This window comes from Pteronotus mesoamericanus, unplaced genomic scaffold (genome assembly GCF_021234165.1).
Source record: "Pteronotus mesoamericanus isolate MK-2021 breed Mesoamerican mustached bat unplaced genomic scaffold, CSHL_Meso_final contig_101, whole genome shotgun sequence".
Taxonomy (NCBI): domain Eukaryota; kingdom Metazoa; phylum Chordata; class Mammalia; order Chiroptera; family Mormoopidae; genus Pteronotus; species Pteronotus mesoamericanus.
In genome coordinates this window covers 7,670,227-7,676,226 of record NW_026555001.1, presented here as the reverse complement: position 1 = coordinate 7,676,226, position 6,000 = coordinate 7,670,227, and the positions used below count along the sequence as shown (strand labels likewise).

General features: G+C 42.3%; 1 protein-coding gene across 1 annotated transcript in view; it reads left to right on the top strand.

Moving 5' to 3' along the window:
• Positions 1-5,837: 5,837 nt before the first annotated feature.
• RMDN2 (regulator of microtubule dynamics 2) overlaps positions 5,838-6,000 on the top strand; it is a 57,669-nt gene continuing 57,506 nt past the window's right edge. Inside the window, exon 1 of the mRNA XM_054567699.1 lies at positions 5,838-5,901. The gene's annotated coding sequence lies outside the window, so the exon portion shown is untranslated. The remainder of the gene's footprint in view (positions 5,902-6,000) is intronic.

Sequence of the window (6,000 nt, the reverse complement as noted above, 5' to 3'; positions counted from 1 at the left end):
AACTGTTCTACAGAGATTAAAAGACACTCTTTTGGGACAATGAGGAGACCTTGGTCCTCTCTGGGTAAAGTAGTGTCAGTGCCGTTTTAGTGGTTTCTGTGGTGGAGTAATAGAGAGAGGGAAGTCAGGAAGTGAAGGCTGCAAGGGAAAACTTTTAAAGTTTGTGATAGTGAAGAGTGTGCGATCAGGGGGTAGTAACACGAGAGGGGAGGCAGGGTTACAGGAAGAACGATTGGTGGTACCAAAGTATTTCAAAGTATCCGGGTGAACTGAACTTCGCATTTTCATTTAGACGATGGATGCCTTTGAAGCCATCACCTAAGCTGCAGTATATTATTTTAATGAAAGATCTTTACAGATCCCACATCTTAAAAACATGGGAAAATAATGATACCAAATTATGGTCATAGCTGTGTAATCAAAAATCTTATTGCCTTTCAGTATGTAAATATCTAAATATCATTAATAGTCTGTCATTAATTTAATTACAGGCCCCCGTTCAGACCTCTGTGTGCCATGAGTGGACTGGCCAGTCATTCCGTCCAGAGGAAAAGTCCTTCTTAACACCTTTCTGATTGAGAAATGGGAGGTTTCCATTGCTAAGAGAGAATGAATGTCATTACTGTCAGAAGTGTCTTTTTTAAGGAGCATTGGAAAAGTTGTTTTTCCTCAGATAAAAAAGTCAAAGAGCTCTGTGGCTGAATTGGTAGTTCTTTTACAAACTTCATGTATTTAATAGTTCATGTATTGTAAAAACATTTTGTCTAACTGACAAACATTCGACTTTATTTTTCATCTGCCACAAACCACAAAACTGACCTTGACTTGTGAAGTTGATAGATATATGGTCAAGAATATCCTTGAACATCTCGCACAAGATGAAGAAAGAATGCAGGAGGGAGGGGCAAAGTTACTCTTCGCTCTCAATCTCTGGATTTTCCATTTTAGAGTGTATCCAAGACTGCGCTTTGACCAAGCAAGTTCTGAAGAAACTATTCCTATCCTGAAGCATCACGAAAAAACTGCTTATAATCATTGAGCGAGGTTAGTATCAACTAGGCAAGATATATGCCTTTCTAAAAATGATTGTTTCTTCACTTAACAAAAACTTAATTTTTCCAAAAAGGCAGAAAGTTTCTAATAAGAATTCTGTATTTTAGTGAGGTACTTACATGTTTTTTAAATAAATTGATTCAACATTGCACTGTTAAGTAGCATTATATAAATATTGTCACTAACTTTTCTTTCATGCATAGCTTTTGAAATACTGTTTCTGATTTCTTCGGTACAGGCATATTGGGTCAACTATTTTCTCGTATTTAAATAATTAATAATTTATTGCACTGATCACTTAGTCTTATGGAAATATTTAATAAACTTTTCCTCGTGCCTTTTTCAAAGAAAGTGTTTTTGCCTTGGAAGGTCCAGCATAGTCATAGTTATTTTTCAGAAATTTGCTGGGTGATATTTTTGTTAAAGAAAATTTTTAAAAATGGTTATATTAGCCCTGGCTGGAGTGGCTCAGTGGATTGAGTGCCAGCCTGCAAACCAAAGAGATGCTGGTTCAACACACAGTCAAAGCACATGCCTGGGTTGCAGGCCGGGTTACCAGCTGGGGATGCACAAGAAGCAACCACACATTGATGTTTCTTTCCCTCTCTTTTTCCCTCCCTTCCCCTCTCTCTAAAAATAAATTTAAAAGATCTTAAGAAATGTTTATATTAGACATAGTATTATTTTTCCTCTTTCCCTAGACTGTATTCCTAGCCTAATCTGAATACGATAGACCCCCAATAATTTTAAACCTGTGGCTTAGAGACAATGGTCACTGCCACAAAAAAGCCCTCCACAGGCGAACGCTCCAGTCTGCGGGTTCGGCCCCTCCTGCAAGAGGAGCAGTGAAGGTGAACCGTAAATAACTGAAGTGGGAGACGGAGATGGAACGGGGCCACGTGAGGAGCTGTACCGTGCTTATGAAAGGTGCTATGAAGAGTCCTCTACAAACATGCTGTCACAGACAGTAAAGCCTGGCTCCCAGGGAGTGGTTGAGAGCATTTCTAAAATTGTGTGGCCAGAGACAAGTTTCTTCACCTCTCTAAGCCTCAGTCTCCTCGCCTGTACCTTTCTTTTTTTTTTACCTCAGTGGACTGTTGGGAAGATAAATTAAGATAACTCATGTAAAGAATGAAGCAGGGACTGAATATAAGGCTCAATCATGGTTTTTGCTAAAGCTGCTACTGTTTGCTCTCCCTCCAGTTCACAGGAGACCTTGCAGCTTCAGTCATACCTGGCTGGCTTCCTCCCCCCTGCTCTTTGCCTGTACAGGCACACTTGGATTTCTCCTTTCTCTCCGACTCCTTCTCTTACTGTGTTCTTAATTTTAAAGTAATTTCTTCAGTTATTTAGCAGTAAAATTCTTCTTTAATCCCATTTGAAAAAAAGATATGTTTTGCTGTTTTGAGGTGGGAGTTGGAGATGACCTGGTACTCTTAATTATATTTACAGGTCAGTCCTCAATTTACTAATGACACAGTTCAGGTTGTAAATTAGAAGATGTGATGCAATATAAGCTGTAATATCTGACTATCACCAATTTCTGAACATTAAAGTAAAATTCAGATATAATTTCTAGAATGAAAAGAATGTATCTTCTCAGGAATGAAGGCAAAACTCTTGACTGCCTTCTAAACAGTTCAATTTCTTTTAATGGTCTATTGACAAAGTTGGTAAGTGATAAAAGGATCTGCAAATAATTACACAACAAGGAACTGTAAGAGTAGTTAACCATGGAGTATTTTGGTAATTATTATAGAGCTAAAACTAACTTTGTCATTTAATTGCCTCCTGGAAATAAAACCACTTGGATTATATCCAAGAAACAGAACAAACAAAAAAAAAATCCCAAACCCTTGACATACACTATTACTGTTATATGAAGGACTGCAATTCTTAAGAAGATTTTATTTATTTTTAGAGAGTGGGGGAGGGTGAAAGAGAGGGAGAGAAACATCAATGTGAGAGAGAAACATAGTAAGTACGCACCCTGACTGGGGACTCAACCCACAACCCAGGCACACGCCCTGACCAGGAATTGAACCAGCGACCCTTCTCTTTGCAGTATGACACCCAACCAACTGAGCCACACCGGTCAGGGCAAGGACCGAAAATTTCGTAATGCTCTTCTCTTGAGTGTACATATTACCTTCACAGAAATGTTTTCAAATATTCAATGCAGAGTACGTGCAGTGCCAGACACTGAGGGCACAAAGATAGACTTCCCTGCCTTCAGATGTTCATCACCTCATGGACGCAATGGTCACTGCCTAAGCAGTAGTAGTACAGTGTGCATGACAGAGACGCACTGAAGACAGCAGAGAGGAGTTTAATATTCATTTAAATGTTTTATCTTCCACAAAAATTTTGACTGGACATGGATGAATACTTCTTTTGGGGAGGAGGAACATGTGTAGAGTAGGTTCTCAAGGCAAGCAGTGTAGACTGGATGAAGTGGCAAAGAACAGAGTATTCGGGCAAAGAGAACAACCTGTAAAAGACACAGTGACTAGAAAACAGGTGGTTTATGGAAAGATTTTAGTTTGGCTATGGCTGAAGTATGGGATGATGGCTGGTGGAATGGTAGGGAAAGCTACAATAGGTGGGGACAAATTGCGAAGGGCCTTTAGGCCACTGGTGCCAGATGATTGTAAATGCTGTGCTAGTTGTGATGAATTAAAGTATCTTATTTTGGGCTGCTATAACAAATTACCAACTAGGCAGCTTAAATAACATTTATTTCTCACTATCCTGGATGCTGGAAATCTCAGATCATAGTGACATTACGGCTGGGTTCTGGTGAGGCTCCTCCTCTGGGTTGCAGACAGCTGGCTTATTGTATCCTCACATGGTATCGGAGAGAGCGAGCCCTGGTCCCTTGCTTTTCTTTTAAGGACATGACAGTAATCCCATTCATGCAGGCTCCAACCTCATGACCTAGTCATTTCCCAAAGGCCCCACTTGCAAATAGCATCTCATTGGGGATTAGGCTTAAACATGAATTTTGGGGGAGCACATACATTCAGTTCATGGCAGACAGCCACTTTGAGATTCATAGCGGTTTTTTGGTTTTTTTCCTTCAGAAGTTCTTTTAAGACTACACTCCTATTAAAGGTGCAGGGGAGTCATTTCTTTCTTTTTTTTTTTATGTAATCCTTACAACAGTGCCTGGTAAATGTAACTCCCCTCTTTGCAACTTAGCTTTAACTTCACCAAAGATCAATGGCTACCATTACCTGAGTTTCTCTCAGATAATTTTAGTGATCGGAGAACAGAATCAAAGGTATTGGAGACCAGGGAGAGGAACCAGTGTTGCAGAGGGATACAGGAAGAGTCCAGCTATTTTGTCCTACTTCCTGAACTTGAAGAACAAGTTAGTACCAGCTCACCAGCTACCATCTTCCTCTTGGAGCAGAGAGTAGGCCCTGTTCTCAGCCCACACCCCATATTCATATTGAGGGCTTCTGTGCTGTGTGCTGGGAGGGTGGCAATGAACAGTTCAGTGGGCTCCTTCTGGGAAAGCTTAAATCCGAAGGTGCTTTGAGCTTAAGTATTGGAGAAACAGTGAAGTTCCTTTTGTAACCAAATCCTGTTTTGTTTTGTTTTAAACTAGTATCATTATGCACGACAGGTGTGCATTATATTGTATTCTAATTAAATAAGGCAAATTTTAGCATTACATTGTAGTATCTTGCAAACCATAATACAATAGCATTGAAAGTGGTTCTTAGAAGTTAGTGATTTACTAGTTTCAGATCTTCCAGGTTAAGGTCTGTGTCTTCCAAAACATAGCTTATTTTTAATAAAATGACTGGCTAGGTTTATTTATTCTTGAATGCAGCAGCTCAAAGCTCAAAACCACCTTACAATCTAACAGATCCTACAGCATTCCCACCAGTAAGGAGTTTTTTTATAGATTGTAAAATTAGTCTTACAGTTTTTTATGGAAGAGGTTTTTCTTTTTTTGATAGAGGAGTGTACCCATTTTCAATTCCATTCAGTACATTGCTGAGGAATTTAATAATCAAGACTAAGATCTCTGCAAGCCTATATTTAAAGTTCCAAGTAAGGAATATACAGAAGGGTATGAGTGTGCAAGTTGTCAGAAATTTATTCGGCAGAATTTTATTTTCATTATACAAACCACAAAAAGTGAAGTTTAAATCTCAAGTGTTAAGCATCCGAGAGATGGTGGTTTTCACCTGAAGACAACTGACAATGGTTGGGGGACAAATAGGTTGTGCTCATTAAAAGGGCACATGAGTTAAAATGAAGTCAGGAAAACGTGGCTGTGGCCATTACGAATTAGTTGGAGACATCAGCGTTTGCCCTTGGCCACGCAGAGGTTGTGCCTAGCGAAGGGCACAAAAGGGTAATACTAGAGAAGAGGATGGGTTTGGGGAGCGGCAGCGATCGGAAGGATCGCTCTAGGAGGCGGAAAGCCCGCGCCAAGCCTCCCAAGGGGCCGACCGTGGGTGGCCCTGAGCCAGAGCGCAGGGGGGACGGGCTCCAAGGGAAAGAAGCATCCGGGCTACAAAGTCCAGTACGGCCCGAGGGGCCAGGCAGAGCGCAGTTATCTCCCTCTGTATAAGGTGCGCTGGGCATCCGCCCCAGGTGGGTTAACACCCGGCGCGAAGAGGCGGGACCCGAAGGGCGAGGGGCCGCGGGCTCCTCCCCCGGCGACTCTGCTATCTAGGGCAGGACGCGGCGGCCGTGGCGCCGGACCTCGGGACCTGCGGGCTGCGGGACTGCCGTCCGCTGGCCGCTTCCCTCCCAGCTTCCCCTCCCGCAGGTTCCCGGTCCCCGGTCCCGTCTCCGACCGCAGAGAAAGGGGTGCGACGAACACAGGTACGAGCAGAAGTGGGCAGTGGGCGGCTCATCTGGCGCAGACCGGACGCGGCCGGGGTTGTGCAGAGGGCTGAAGCAGCACTTCCGGTGGCGGGGACT